The sequence below is a fragment of the Hemitrygon akajei genome, chromosome 7, assembly GCF_048418815.1.
Source record: "Hemitrygon akajei chromosome 7, sHemAka1.3, whole genome shotgun sequence".
Classification (NCBI taxonomy): domain Eukaryota; kingdom Metazoa; phylum Chordata; class Chondrichthyes; order Myliobatiformes; family Dasyatidae; genus Hemitrygon; species Hemitrygon akajei.
In genome coordinates this window covers 112,274,758-112,290,314 of record NC_133130.1, presented here as the reverse complement: position 1 = coordinate 112,290,314, position 15,557 = coordinate 112,274,758, and the positions used below count along the sequence as shown (strand labels likewise).

Here is a 15,557-nt window from a genome sequence, read left to right as displayed (position 1 = left end):
TCTGCTACATTTCCGAGTGAAAAATCAAAGTAAAAATCAGCTGCTGTACATATGAAATGAAAACGGGAAATGAGGGAGACATTCAGCAGGTCAGGCAGTGCTTGTGGAAAGAAGAGCAGAATTAATGTTTCGGTTCCAAGACCTTTTGTCAGGACCTGGAAGAGAGTTGACAATTTAATTTTCAGTAGCAGGGAAAGGAATATCTCTAGGATGGGACATAATAGGCTAATGTGGCAGTTAGGAGCAGATTATGCTGCTTTGTCTGCATTATTTTGTTTCTAATGGCAGGGCAGTGGGACATGCCCTTCACAACACCAGTGAAGCACAAATTGCTTTAAACTGCCACATTAATCATTTCCATCCCACTCTGTCAGAGATATTCCCTTACTAACTCCCATCTCTGCTATTGGAAACTAATTTGTTTTATTCTTTTTCCCAGTTCTGACTGATGATCTTGAACCCAAAGCATTAACTTTGTTTCTCCTTCCACAGGTGCTGCCTACCTTGCAGAGTTGTTCCAGCCTTGCACTGAGTACAACAACTGACTAGGACTAAAGAGATGTGAGTACATTGAATGTCCTTCGTCAAGGAGACAACAGACCATTTCCCATTTCTCTGCAATGTCCTGTAACCACCTAAAGCCAGCTTGCCTCCCATAAGACTCGAGGATGCCAACTATGTTCCTTCAAATCAGACACTTGATTCTTCCTTAATAGTAGTGATTAAACTTATTAAGTAGGTGACAACTTTATTCAATATGAGATCAGCTTTAGATGTCTGAACTAAATTTAACCATTTTCATTGGATGGTTGGCTTCCCAGAGATGCACCAGAGCTAGCACCCTTGTTATTCACCCCATCAGCTTTGTTGTTCGCTAGACTGTAAAAAAAAGTTTAGATGTGAACTCAACCACTCAGTAGTTCTCATGGCAGGGAGATATTGGAGGTTACTTCTAGATTTTACTCTTTACAATTAATTTACATTGAGTTGAGAAGCTGCTGTTTGCTTACCTAGAGGATGGGAGAGGATGATGCTATACTTAAAGCATCTGTACCTCAACTGATCTCAACCTCTTTTTGCATCCTTACCCTCCAGCCTTGACATATTTTGGTTTTCATAATAATGCCTGTACTTAAAATTCTAAATCTTGTCGCTGCAACCATCTCAAACCATATCTTATTCATGATGAAATATTGTTTCCCAAGGGAGCCATCCCATTTGTCCCATTTTCCTTCTCATTATCTCCCTGTACACCAGCTTTTTTTTCATGTACAGTGGCCCATAAGACCAAAATGTACTGGTCCTGATGCTCCCCAATTAACTGGAATCCACTGTATATGGGGGAGAAAAAGCTTGTGTAGAGGGAGAGTTTGAGTTTCCGTCTTCATGCTCCTGTTACCTCCTTCCTGATGGTAGCAATGAGAAGAGGGACCATCTTAAAATGTGAAGCCCCATGCAGGTAGCACCAAGGGCAATCTTGCAAGCCTTCTTTGGACTTCACGCTTCTTCTGTGTGAATTTGATATTCTTCACCCAGCTAGTAGTAGCAAGGTTCAAGACATATTATTAGAATATGTATGCAGTATACAACTCTGAGATTCATCTTCTCCAGACAGTCACGAAACAAAACCATGGAAGCCGTTCAAAGAAAAACATCAACCCCTCCCATATACAAACAATAAACAGATTGCACAAATGACAGCAAGAACGTCAACCCCCTAATGCACAAACAAATTGTTCAGATGGCAACAAGAACATCAAACCTCAAACACCCCTGTGCAAAAAAAAAGAAATTGCGCAAATGACAACAAGAAATAACGCGCGAAAACACAAAACTGAAAGACTCCAAGAGAACCAATCCATAAATCAGACCCAGAACTTCAGTAACATCCTCCGACAATATTGCGAGAGAGAGAGAGAGAGCTCACCCAGATGAGGGGGCCTTCCCCTGGGAGCAGCAAGCGAGAGACCGTCACATGTAGCCTCCATCGTCTGGCAGCAGCAAGCAAGAGGCTAACAGACGGCACTGAACTCTCGCTTGCCTTCCGCATTCACCTCAGTGTCTCGATCTTCCGAAAGCTTGGCAAAAATGGAGTCAATGATGGGCTTGTACCTCATCTCTCAGTTTCCAGGCCTTGTGGCAATATATTCAGCTGTGTAAGTTCCAATTCATGTACACTCTTGCTTCTCCACTGGGGCAATCCTCTAACTCTTCCATTTGTTTGGCTATCTTAATTTTTTGTAAGGAGGCTGAACAATGGCACAGGTAGTACAGTTGCTGTCTCAGTCAATCCTGTCCTTGGGTGCTGTCTGTGTGGAGTATGCATGCTCTCCATGTGACTGCGTGGATTCCAGTTTCCTCCCACATCAGAGGTTTGCAGGTGGGTAGGTTAATTGGCCACAGTAAGTTGCCTCTGACATGAAGGAGAGTTGGAGAATTCATGGGGATTTGAATAAAGGGAGAATAAAAATTGGGATTACATAGGATTAATGTAAATCAATTGCTAATGGTTCACATTGACTTGATGGGCTGAAGGGCCTACTTCTGTACTGTATGGTCCAATAAGTGTACAGCTTTGTTTAACACAGTTGTAAAGTGTATTGAGATGCTGTGTTAACACCGCTGAATTAATTGCATTAGTTTTGTTCCCAGCTACTTCAATGCCACATGTTTGTCTGATGGTTAAGATAGCAATTAGCTGCTGTTACTAAGAGTATTAGGTTAGGGATTCATTAAACTATTGTAAGGGGCTAAAATGTAAAGTGCAAAAGATGTTGAAGGAACTCAGTGAGTCAGGCAGCATCTATGGAGGGAACCAGACAGCTGACGTCTTGGGTCGAGACCCTTTATCAGGGTTGCAAAGGAGGAGGGGAAATGTGGTGGGGAAGGGCGGAATATGAACTGACAGGCGAGGAAGGGCAAGAGTGAGGATCATGTATGAAGCTTGGAGGTGATAGATGGAAGTGACAAGGGCTGAAGAAGATGGAATCTGAGAGGCAATGACAGTGGATCATGGAATAAAAGGAAGATAAAGACATAGGTGCAGAATTAGTGCATTTGGCCCATCGGGTCTGCTTTGCCATTTCAACATGGCTAACCCATTTCTCTCTCAATCCCATTCTCCTGTCTTCTCTCAATAACCTTTCACGCCCTGACTAATCAATAACCTATCAACCTCGGCCTTAAATGTACCCAGTGAGCTGGACTCCACAGCAGCCTGTGGCAGCAAATTCCACAGATTCACCACCCTCTGGCTAAAGAAAATCCCTCTTCATCTCTTCTAAACGGACATCTCTCTCTTTTGAGGCTGTGGAGTGGTGCTCCTCAAATCTGTGTCTAGCTTTAACTTGGTAGTGGAAAGGGCTGTGGACAGACATTGGTGTGGGAATGAGAAATGGAATTAAAATGGCTGGCCACCAGAAAATCCCAGATGAAGCCAATAGATCAACGAAACAATTCCCTGCCCCCCTCCCCCCAATCTGTGGTGCATCTCACCAATATAAGAGGAGACCGCACTGGGAGCACTGGATGAAATGAACAGCTACTGAAGATTTGGGAAAGCTGCTTCTTAGTATCTCTTCTGTATAGCCATATTTAACAATCCTAGAACAGCTGGCTTGCTTTCATGTAATGACTTCAGTCTAAAGATCAGAGGCTTCCCTGTGAGCTTGATCAGCTGGAAGACAGGGCAGTAAGCCAAGGAAAAGACACTTGGACAGATGAATGAAAATCTTGGCCAAAATACTGGACCTTTAATGTTAATTTGAGGAATTTGTCAATTGAAGGTAAAGTCAGTTGCAGTGCCTAAGTTATCAAAATAAGCCGTGCACTGGAATTAGTTGGGACCAGTTTAAACCTGATTGATTCTGACTGGTACATTCTCCAGTGAACCATTGGCTTTTATCTCTCATGAGTTTCAATATACCAGATGCAGTAAGCATGTTATTTTTTTTTAAAAAAGCTATAGAATGATGAATAATTCAACCAAAATTCAGTAGTTTTGATAGCAGGAAGGTTTCTTGCTGCAGAATAGTTAACTTCCTTGGTCAGCTGGAATGACATTCCACAGGCACAGATCAAAGGGATCTGTGGAAAACTAAGGGAATGACAGCTGGAATCCTCAAAAACAATTGTACTGTTTTCAGGTGTCTATTGTCCAGATGTTATAGAGAGGAGCAGAGGAGAGCGTTCACTGTTTCACTGAGCGTTTCAGTGTTAAGCTAATAGCAATGTATCAACGTTGTCTGTGAGGCAGGAGATAATGCACGCTTATCACCAGCTTAAAACATTTTATGATGATGTCAGAACCAGTGGGGGGGGGGGGTTGTGGGAGTATTCTTAGGGCACGTTACCTTGTTTTTCTTGGGTACCAGCATGATAGTGGTTTTCTTAGAGCAGGTGTGAACCTCAGACTGTAAACATTAAATATGTCTGCAGATACTCCCACCAGCTGATCTACACAGCATTTAAGCTCACATCCAGGGACATTATCCACAGGTTCACTCTCCAGAAGACTGATCTTGTGTCTGCATTGGTAACTGTTGGAGGCTGTTGGGGTTGGGTAGTGATCTCCTTTCCCTTCAAAACGTGTAGAATGTGTTGAGGTCATTGGGAAGATGTATTGCTTTTGGTGATGCTATTTGACTTTGTTTTGCACCTCCACTGTGGCATGTAAGCTCCGTCACAACTGTTGAGGTTTGATCTGGGACTCTATTTTGGATTGCTACTGTCTGTAGGCATCCCTGATGGTTTTATAGTCCCTGATAGTAATGCCTGCACTGTTTTGTGCGCTTTATGCAGTCCTGAGTAGATCTGTAGTCTAGTGTAGTTGGTTTTTTTCCTCTTTTTTACGTAGTTCAGTCTAGTTTTTGTACTGTGTCATGTAACACCATGGTCCTGAAAAACGTTGTCTCATTTTTACAATGTACTGTACATAGCAGTTATGGTCGAAATGACAATAAAAGTGACTTATTGAAATTGTACATCAATTTCTCCTATAGGTCAAGCTCACCTGATTGAATGCTGCAGTCTTACACTTAAGCAGGGAATGAATCTCCTTGTTCATCCACAGTTTTCTGGTTTGGGATTTCTTCTCTTCGGCATTCACTAAGGAGAAGGATATTGAATTGTGTAAAGTGTGGGAAACAAGTAAGGAAGTTATGGAACCTATGACAATTAAAGAGGTGGAAATACTGGCGCTTTTAAGAAATTTAAAAGTGGATAAATCTCCGGGTCCTGACAGGATATTCCCCAGGACCTTGAGGGAAGTTTGTGTAGAGATAGCAGGAGCTCTGACGGAGATCTTTCAGATGTCATTAGAAACGGGGATTGTGCCGGAAGATTGGCGTATTGCTCATGTGGTTCCATTGTTTAAAAAGGGTTCTAGAAGTAAGCCTAGCAATTATAGACCTGTCAGTTTGACATCAGTGGTGGGTAAATTAATGGAAAGTATTCTTAGAGATAGTATTTATAATTATCTGGATAGACGGGATCTGATTAGGAGTAGCCAGCATGGATTTGTGCGTGGAAGGTCATGTTTGACAAACCTTATTGAATTTTTTGAAGAAGTTACGAGGGTAAGGCAGTGGATGTAGTCTATATGGACTTCAGCAAGGCCTTTGACAAAGTTCCACATGGAAGGTTAGTTAAGAAGGTTCAGTCGTTAGGTATTAATGCTGGAGTAATAAAATGGATTCAACAGTGGCTAAATGGGAGATGCCAGAGAGTAATGGTGGATAATTGTTTATCAGGATGGAGGCCGGTGACTAGCGGGGTGCCTCAGGGATCTGTTTTGGGCCTAATGTTGTTTGTAATATACATAAATGATCTGGATGATGGGGTGGTAAATTGGATTAGTAAGTATGCTGATGATACTAAGGTAGGAGGTGTTGTGGATAATGAGGTGGGTTTTCAAAGCTTGCAGGGAGATTTATGCCGGTTAGAAGAATGGGCTGAACGTTGGCAGATGGAGTTTAATGCTGAGAAGTGTGAGGTTCTACATTTTGGCAGGAATAATCCAAATAGAACATACAGGGTAAATGGTAGGGCATTGAGGAATGCAGTGGAACAGAGAGATCTAGGAATAACAGTGCATAGTTCCCTGAAGGTGGAGTCTCATGTAGATAGGGTGGTGAAGAAGGCTTTTGGAACGCTGGCCTTTATAAATCAGAGCATTGAGTACAGAAGTTGGGATGTAATGTTAAAATTGTACAAGGCATTGGTAAGGCCAAATTTGGAATATTGTGTACAGTTCTGGTCACCGAATTATAGGAAAGATATCAATAAATTAGAGAGAGTACAGAGACGATTTACTAGGATGTTACCTGGGTTTCAGCACTTAAGTTACAGAGAAAGGTTGAACAAGTTAGGTCTCTATTCATTGGAGCGTAGAAGGTTGAGGGGGGATTTGATCGAGGTATTTAAAATTTTGAGAGGGATAGATAGAGTTGACATGAATAGGCTGTTTCCATTGAGAGTAGGGGAGATTCAAACGAGAGGACATGATTTGAGAGTTAGGGGGCAAAAGTTTAAGGGAAACACGAGGGGGTATTTCTTTACTCAGAGTGATAGCTGTGTGGAATGAGCTTCCTGTAGAAGTAGTAGAGGCCAGTTCAGTTGTGTCATTTAAGGTAAAATTGGATAGGTATATGGACAGGAAAGGAGTGGAGGGTTATGGGCTGAGTGCGGGTAGGTGGGACTAGGTGAGATTAAGAGTTCGGCACGGACTAGGAGGACCGAGATGGCCTGTTTTCGTGCTGTGATTGTTATATGGTTATATGGTTGGGAACACCCAGATTGTCCTCTTCGGTACATAGTCCTCAACATACTTGCTGATGGTGGTGACGTAACTCATTTAGGCTGGTAGCTGTGTCTTTGAATGTGTGCCAGTACTGTAGGTGATGAATAAAGGCTGATTATACAGCCTTTATTCCTCTTTCCCGATGATGATTTTGCAAATATTTGTATGGGGATCTGTGTCATGTGGCCATGAAGCAGCTCCAACTGGCAGCCGTGATGAAGAATTCCCACTGCACCTCGGGAATTAAATGAAGCTTCAGATTTTAAACTGGTGTAAACCTTTTGTAGATAGTGTAATGATAAGGACTTGCTCACCTTTAAATAAAAACTATGCTGCAATATCACAACTATTAAACATGAGAAAATCTGCAGATGCTGGAAATCCAAAGTACACAGGAAATATTGGAGGAACTTTTCCGTGTTTACTCTTTTCTGTGGATGTTGCCTGGTCTGCTGAGTTCCTGCAGCATTTTGTGTGTGTTATATCACAATTACTAAACGTTATTATTTTAAAAATGCAGTTTTGAAATAATTGTAGGAAGAAATTTGTGTGCATGATTTTGTAAAGGTCTATGAGGTATTTGGTGTTTTGGCTTTTTTGTTGTTTTAAAAAAAAATCAGTGATATAGGTGAAGTTCCTTGCAAGACAAGTGCCAAAAAAATTGACGTTTGTGTCAATTAGGTGATTGCAGAAAGATTTTCTCTATTAGATGTTAAGTGCTATGAGAAGAACAGATCAACATGGGGAGAGGGTGAACTTGTGGATTTTTGCTTTGAATACAGCAGAGATTAGTGTTGATTTAATGATTACAGTGCTGATGGTCTTTCCATCATAATTACTGCTATGTCTAAGGCATTGTGATGCATCTGGTTCAGCTGTAGTGGTTTGAATGTTATAGAATAATTTTGAGTTAGCGTTCTTCTATGTAGCCTTACTCACATTGCATCAGAATATTTATTTATTGAGATACAGTAGGGAATAGGCCCGTGCAACACCCGATTTAACCTTGGCCTAATCACGGGATGTTTTAACAATAATCAATTAACCCATCAACCAGTATGTCTTTGTACTGAGGGAGGAAACCAGAGCGCACAGAGGAAACACACGTGGTCATGGGGAAAACGTACAAGCTTTGAGGGAGTCGAACCCTGGTCCCTGGTACTGAAATGTGTTGTGCTAACCACTACGCTACTGTGCCGTCCTCATGTGGACTTTGTATTGGCTTCTACAGCCACCTGAGGACCCACTAATAGATAACCCCCTAAGGAGAACATCATACTCAATTTGAGTGGTTGCACTACTACTCATTTGATGAGGCCATGTTTGTCTGAGGAAGTTGCTCTTGCAGCATCGAAATAACAAGTTAATATGTGTTTGAAAGCGCTTTAACTTTGCCCATACATATATTTAGAATTACTACCCCCCACAAGACTGCGGTTCTATCCTCTTGCACATTTGCAGTCATTGGTTTTCTTTAGCACCAGCCCAAAAGCATTCGCATGGTTCGTGTCAACTTGTTGGAAGAAGTCTTTGCAGAGGGCAGTGACTAATTTGCTTTATTCTTTTATGTCATCAGATATCAACTTTCAGTCTGAGAGATTGTCTTGCTGTTCGTTTTGACAATTTCAATGTACAAATCTCAGGACAATTATAAGAACTGTAACTGTGCTGTTTGTAGAAAATCGATGTCCCAAGTGAAGCTCAAAGTAATTTTGTTCTCAAAGTCCATATATATCACCACATACAATCCTGAGATTCATTTTCTTGTGGGCATTCACAGTAAGTATAAGAAACACAATGGAATCAGTGAAAGACCACACCCATCAAGGTGGATAAACAACCAATGTGCAAAAGACAGCAAACTGTACAAAATACAAAAAGAAAAAGGTAACAATAATGATGATAATAAATTAGTGTCAAGAGAATGAGACGAAGAGTCCTTGAAGGTGAGTCTGTAAGTTGTGGGAACAGTTCAGTGTTGGGCGAATGAAGTCGAGTGAAGTTATCCCCTCTGGTTCCAGAGCCTGATGACTGAGGGGTAATAACTGTTTCTGAATATGGTGGTGGGGATTCTGAGGCTTCTGTACCACCTTCCTGATGCAGCAGCAAAAAGAGAGCATGGCCTGGATTGTGGAAGTACTTGATGATGGCTGCTACTTTTATGCAATAGCACTCTGTGTAGATGTGTTCAGTGGTAGGGAGAGCTTTATCTGTGATGGACTGAGCCATATCCACTACTTTTCCATTCAAGGGCTTTAGTGTTTCCATACTAGACCACGATTAGGTGCCATCCGATCCACTTACTGAGAGAATTCTCTTCTGTGATCCTGACTGCAGTTTACACACTGTCAAAGACAGATGTTGGTTGGAGGAATAAAATTTTTCCCCATTCATCTATTTTCTTTCTGTTTTCCTCAGCAATATGGTGTTTCCATGTTCTGAAGGTTGTTAACAGTTAATGGTAATTTCAATCTTAAACTTTCAGAATGTTTGATGTCCTCTTTAATGTGATCCGAATGTCCTCTCCTTTTCCACAACTGTCAATTGCTTCTCGTTTTCCAGTTTAGAAGGATTGTTGTGTCGGTGATTTTTAGCATTATACACTGGGGGTACTGGTGACCTGCCCTCATTCGGGAAAGGTGGTGGTGAAGGAATAGTGAGGGTTTGATTTGTCAAGAGGGGTTGTGCAAAATGAATGGCATCATATTTGGCACATGTTACTTCTCTGCCAAATGTTCACCTCATGGACTTCAATGCAGTTATAGGTTGAGATTATAGGTATTAGATCATATGACATGAGGCAGAGTTAGGCCCTTTAGCCCACTGAGTGACTTGATTATAGCTGATTTATTATCCCTCTCAACCACATCTTCCTGCCTTCTCCACATAATGACACCCTTTCTAAATAAGAACATATCGATCTCTGCTTCAAGTATACTCACAGCTGCTGTGGCAATGAACTTTAGATTCACCACCCTCTAGCTAAGCAAATTCCTCCTGATCTCTGCTCCAAAGGGATGTGTCTCTATTCTGAGGCTGTGCCCTGTAATGCATTAGAATGTTCAGATGCCACAGCAGCTATGTACTTTTAAACGCAAGAGTTTCTGCAGATGTTGGCAATCCAGAGCAACGCACGACTCGGTGTCCAACACTGACACGACACTGGTGTCTGAGGTGTAGGGTGGGTTTTATCCTGTGGATTTCCTCTAACGTCCTTTCAATATTTATTTAGATGGATGCTGGGTAAGTTATAGCAGGGGTCATGAATAAAAAGTTAGAGGAGTGGGGGGGGGTCACATACAAAGGCTGTGTATAGTTGATTTCAATGGGCTATTGTGAGGAAAGGTCTGTCAAATTCTATATACATTTCTTTCCCGGGATATACTTGATTGCCAAAAGTGATCTGTATTGGCCTTTTGTGAGATGTGTCTGCAATACACAATGGCCATTGAAGCTCCCGCAGTCAAATGCCACTGCCCGGTTGTGCCCTTACTGATGTCATGTTTGTCATAGCAAGCTGTCAGACTTCGAAGAATGGACTTCCCCATGTCAGAGTTAGTAACCTCTACTGTGCGGCAGCACAGTAGCGTAGTGGTTAGCATGGTCCTTTACCAGCTACTTGGGTTCACTTCCTGCTGCTGTTGATAAAGAGTTTGTACGCTCTCCCCATGACTGTGTGATTTTCCTCTGGGTGCTCCAGTTTCGTCCTATAGTCCAAAGATATACCAGTTAGTAGGTTAATTGGTCATTGTAAATTGTTTTGTGATTAGGCTGGGGTTAAATCGCAAGTTGCTGGGTGGCACAGTTTGAAGGGCTGGAAGGTCCTATTCCGTGTTGTAGCTTAATAGCTAAATAAATAACATTAGGTTATCATAATGTTAGAGCAGGTTAAAAGGTTGCACAACATCACGGGCTGATAGCACAATACAGGCCTATTATGTTCTATGTAAACTCAGCAGGTCAAGCAGCTTCTATTGAGGGGGGTGGGAAAGTTGGCTCGAGACATCAACTGTTTATTGCCCTCCAGAGATAGTGCCCAACCTGCTGAATTCCTCCAGCTCTGTAATTTGAAGTGCAATGATTGGAATGAAGTTGGAAATGTAACAGCCGCTTTTCACCCAGTGGAATCCCACTAACAGTGATGTGATATACACTCAGTGGCCCCTTTATTAGATACCTTCTGTGGTTTTTACTGTTGTAGCCCATTCACTTTAAGGTTTGACGTGTGCATTCAGTGATGCTGTCCTACACAGCACTGTAGTAATGTGTGGTTATTTGAGATGTTGTCGCCTTCCTGTCAGAATGAACCAGAAACTATTGTGTGTGAAAGTAGCAGGAAATCAGCTGTTTCTGAAATACTCAAATCACTCCACCTGGCACCAACAATCATTCTGCAGTTAAGGTCACTTAGGTCACATTTCTTCCCCATTCTGATGTTTGGTCTGAACAACCAGTGAACCTTGAGCCAGTCCGCATGCTTTTATGCATTGAGGTGCTGCCACATGATTGACTGATTACAGATGTACCTAATAAAGTGACCACTGACTGTATATGTTTTGCTGAGGGATAAATATTAGCTACAGCATCTTGGAAAGCCCTTCATAGTCCCTTGAAACAGAACCATAGGATTGTAATGTACGTGATAGTGCAGAGAACCTGAGTTGCGAAATAGTGCTGAACTGAAACAGAACCATAGGATTGTAATGTACGTGATAGTGCAGAGAACCTGAGTTGCGAAATAGTGCTGAACTGAAACAGAACCATAGGATTGTAATGTACGTGATAGTGCAGAGAACCTGAGTTGCGAAATAGTGCTGAACTGAAACAGAACCATAGGATTGTAATGTACGTGATAGTGCAGAGAACCTGAGTTGCGAAATAGTGCTGAACTGAAACAGAACCATAGGATTGTAATGTACGTGATAGTGCAGAGAACCTGAGTTGCGAAATAGTGCTGAACTGAAATAGGAGTTTGGACGGGCGTGAACCTGCACTCTGAATTTAGTCTGGCTAAATAAACTCTGAACTTTTCCTTAAAAGTTTGAAACTCACATTCTGGGGAGGAGAATAGACAAAAAATTTGTGAGGGAGAGACTTGTCTTGTGCGGTAATCCAGAACTGTTTCAGTTCATCCCCAGGTTGTACATATGACAGATGGCAGCATTATTTGAGTTTGTGAAGATCTACAATAAATATTGCAGTATCTGATTACAGAATTAAATGTTTTGTATACAGGCTCGAACTGCTCCATCAGAATGATGTAGAGTATTGAAAAGTACTGATCTCTGCTGTCACAATTTATCTGCATTTTCTGATGATGCATTCAACTTGGAAAGCTAACATGGAGAAAGTCTTTTGAAAAAGGAGCAGGTGTTTCCATAAACCAAAGGTGGTATTAGATTTTTGACATATTTTGTCCCACACTTTGGTTTCACCCTGCTTGTGTAAATGGATCATGTAGTGTTGTTGTTTTGCTGTATCATGTGTCTGAAAGTCATTTGACTGCTGTACTGCTTGTGCTCCATGGAAGAAATTTGTGATGGAAGATCCTGATGAAGGGTCTCAGCCTGATTTGTCAACTCTTTATTCTTCTCCATAGAGGCTGCCTGACCTGCTGAGTTCTTCCAGCATTTTGTGTGTGTTACTCTGGATTTCCAGCATCTGCAGAATCTTGTGTTTAAGAAATTTGTGGAAAATGTCATTTTGTAATCAGCTATGTCCTGTACCTTTTCCCATGTAGCTTTGCTTCAGCCCATGGGGGATCCAAGAGGAGCAGAATGTGATTTGTTGTGGAGTCACATTGTTTCAAGTTAGTTTTTATTTAGTTTAACAGAATTGCCATAAGTACGCAGCAAAAACTAATAGACTGGATGTCTTACAATTATAGAGTGGCTGCATGTCCAAGTTATTGCATTTGTAACATGATCTCCTTTGCTTGAAAATTTGGAAGTGAAATGTTTTGCTGTATTAATGTTTACAAAATATTTTTCAAAATACCACTAAATACATGATAGAGGGGATAGGTAGTTGAGAAATTCATCTTAACTTTTGTAAAAGTTGGATATTCTTTAGAAAATGGTGGTTAATCTAGAACAGTTCTTGTTTCACATCAGGCACTCCTTCCCAAATGTTCCTCCAGAACATTGACTGCATCATGTCTGCTTCCTGCACTTGTCCAAAATGTTAGCAGTTTTGCAAACAACTTCCCTGCCCACATTCATTTATTCCGGAGGTTGTCAACCTGGAGCTCACAGACCCATCGGTTAATGGTAGGGGTCCATGGCATTAAAAAAAATGTTGGGAACCCGTGATCTAGACTATCTGATGATTTTCATTTCCTGGATGACTCTGCCTCCATCCCAGCAGAGAGACACCTCTGAAGTCTTATTTAAAAACTCACATAGTATCAAAATAGGTAAGTTTTCACAACATTGTACACAGCTCTTGTTGGGTTTTATCTGGTATATTGTATATTCTTTAGTGCACTAAGTTTTAGCATGGATATCACACAACTGGAGAAGGTGTATTATATCCAGAATGATATTGGGCATGACTCATTTGAGTTAAAGTAATGAAGAAGAAATTGCCTTAAAAGGAGGTTCTTTGGGTGACTTCTGTGTTGCTCATGGTATTCTGGGTCTAGAGCCACATGTAGTCCAGATTGAGAAGGAGTGGTAAGATGGCTATAACAGTAATCCAATAGTTTTGTGGTTGCTATCGCTGGCCTTGTTAATTTTAACCACTTCAATTTTATTTTAATTAATTGAGTTTAATTTTTCAAACTGAAATCTGGATCCACAGTGGAGCTTTGAAAGTGCCTTATGGTATTCCTGTAACCTGTAATAGAACTTGTAGATTTAAAATGGTTCATAAAAGAACTAGAGGGAAATGAGCTTCCTCTTCCCTTCACTTATTATTAAGATATAAAATCTATTTTATGAAACGATGGTGAAGATGATTGCAGATGAATTTTCAATCAGTTGGACGTGAGCCATGGACTTTGAGTCATAAGGCATGGAGATATGTCTTTTTGAGTGTAGGAGGCTGAAGGGTGACCTTGTGCATGTTTATCTATTTACATAGATAAAGTGAATGGCCTTAGTCTTTTTCTGAGGATAGGGGAGACAACAGCTAGAGGGCACAAGATTAAAATAAGAGGGGAATGATTTGAGAAACAACTTTTTCCACACAAAAGTTGTTGGTATGCAGAATGAGCTGCCCAAAGAAGTGGTGGAGGTGGGTATAATTCCAAAGTCTAAACAGGAACATGCCAATAAACAAGATATTGGCAAGAAATTGGATATTTAGATGGTGTGGCGACCCACTTTCTGCGCAGGCGAACCGGCTCACAAGTAGCCAGCGCGCGGGGGGAGACTTTGGTAATGCACCTCTGATGTCATTTCCACCCAGAGAGGGCGTGCGCTAGGGATTTAAATGTCAGCGCCGCGAAGTTTGAATAAATTAAGTCTCGAAACGACTTACCGACTGCATGTCGTTATTTCAACGCTGTGTGTAGCACATCGCTACAATGGAATATTTAGAAGAATATGGGAGATGTCCCAACTAGGTCAATATAGTGCCCTGTAAAAGTATTCAGCCCCCAACAATTTGCTCACATAAATGAGTTTTACAGTCAGCTATTTTGATCAATTTAACTGTGAATTTTTGTTTGTGTGCATCACATGTTCCTTTTTCACAGTAGAGCCCAAAAACAGGGAAAATTAAAGTATAAAAAAACTAAATCCTAAAATGTCAGCAGTTCAAAAGTATTTGTGCCCCTTCGCTCAGCACTTAGTTGATCCACCTCTCACAGCTATTACTATTGAGTTCTGTCCACTTGGGCTATGTAGGCATTTAGCTGTAATGTTCATTTCCCCTGTTATGAGCATGCAGGTATGGTGGGGAAAAAATGGCAGCTTCATATACTAAATGTGAATGGAGAAAGTAAAGTTGTTAAAATGAAATAAAATCTTGTCTTTGTTGTTTGAACATTAACAATTACAGCCAGTAGTCTTTTTGGATAAATCTCTATTTGCTTTGCACAACGTGATGGAACAAGATTTGCCCATTTCCCCTTGCAAAATTGCTGAAGCTATGCCAGGTTAGTTGGAGAGCACTGAGGTCTTGCCAGAGATGTTCGATCTGGTTAAGGTCAGGACTCTGACGGCCACTCAAGGACATCAAATTTCTTCATTTGAAGCCATTCCATGATTGCTCTGACAGTGTCCTTCGGATCATTGTCCTGCTGAAAGTCTATTTTTCTCCTCAGTTTAACCTTTCTGGCAGAGGCAAGCAGGTTTTTATCCAGGATCTCTCTGTATTTAGCAGCATTCATCTTCCCATCAATCCTGACTAGATTTCCAGTCCCTGCTGCTGAAAGGCATCCCCATTGCATGATGCTACCACCACCATATATTACAGTAGGGATGGTGTTACCTGGCTGATAAGTAGTATTAGATTTGTGCTGCATGAACCGCCTAGTATTAAGGCCAAGAAATTTCCCTTTAGCCTCATCTGACCACAAGACCCTCTTCCACATCTTTACAGTCACTAAGTGACACTTCACAAGGTCTTTGTGAGCTAGGATATGCTTTTTTATAAGCTAGGGTTTTTTTCCTTGCCACTCTTCCATAAATGCCCTTTTTGTGCAAGGCCTTAGAGTTTGTCGAGCTATGAACTTCATCTCCAGTTGCAGCCCCTGGGTTCTGCAGCTCACTCAGAGGACTGTTATTATCACAGTAGTCTCTTTTACATGTGC

General features: G+C 41.3%; 1 protein-coding gene across 7 annotated transcripts in view; it reads left to right on the top strand.

Annotated features, from left to right (window-relative positions):
- The window catches only part of senp6a (SUMO specific peptidase 6a), a 158,157-nt gene that overhangs the window by 12,292 nt on the left and 130,308 nt on the right, over positions 1 to 15,557 (top strand). Inside the window, exon 2 of one of the 7 annotated variants that reach the window (XM_073051738.1) lies at positions 493 to 561. The exons of the other annotated variants lie outside the window; for them this stretch is intronic. The gene's annotated coding sequence lies outside the window, so the exon portion shown is untranslated. The remainder of the gene's footprint in view (positions 1 to 492; positions 562 to 15,557) is intronic. 7 annotated transcript variants of the gene reach the window in all.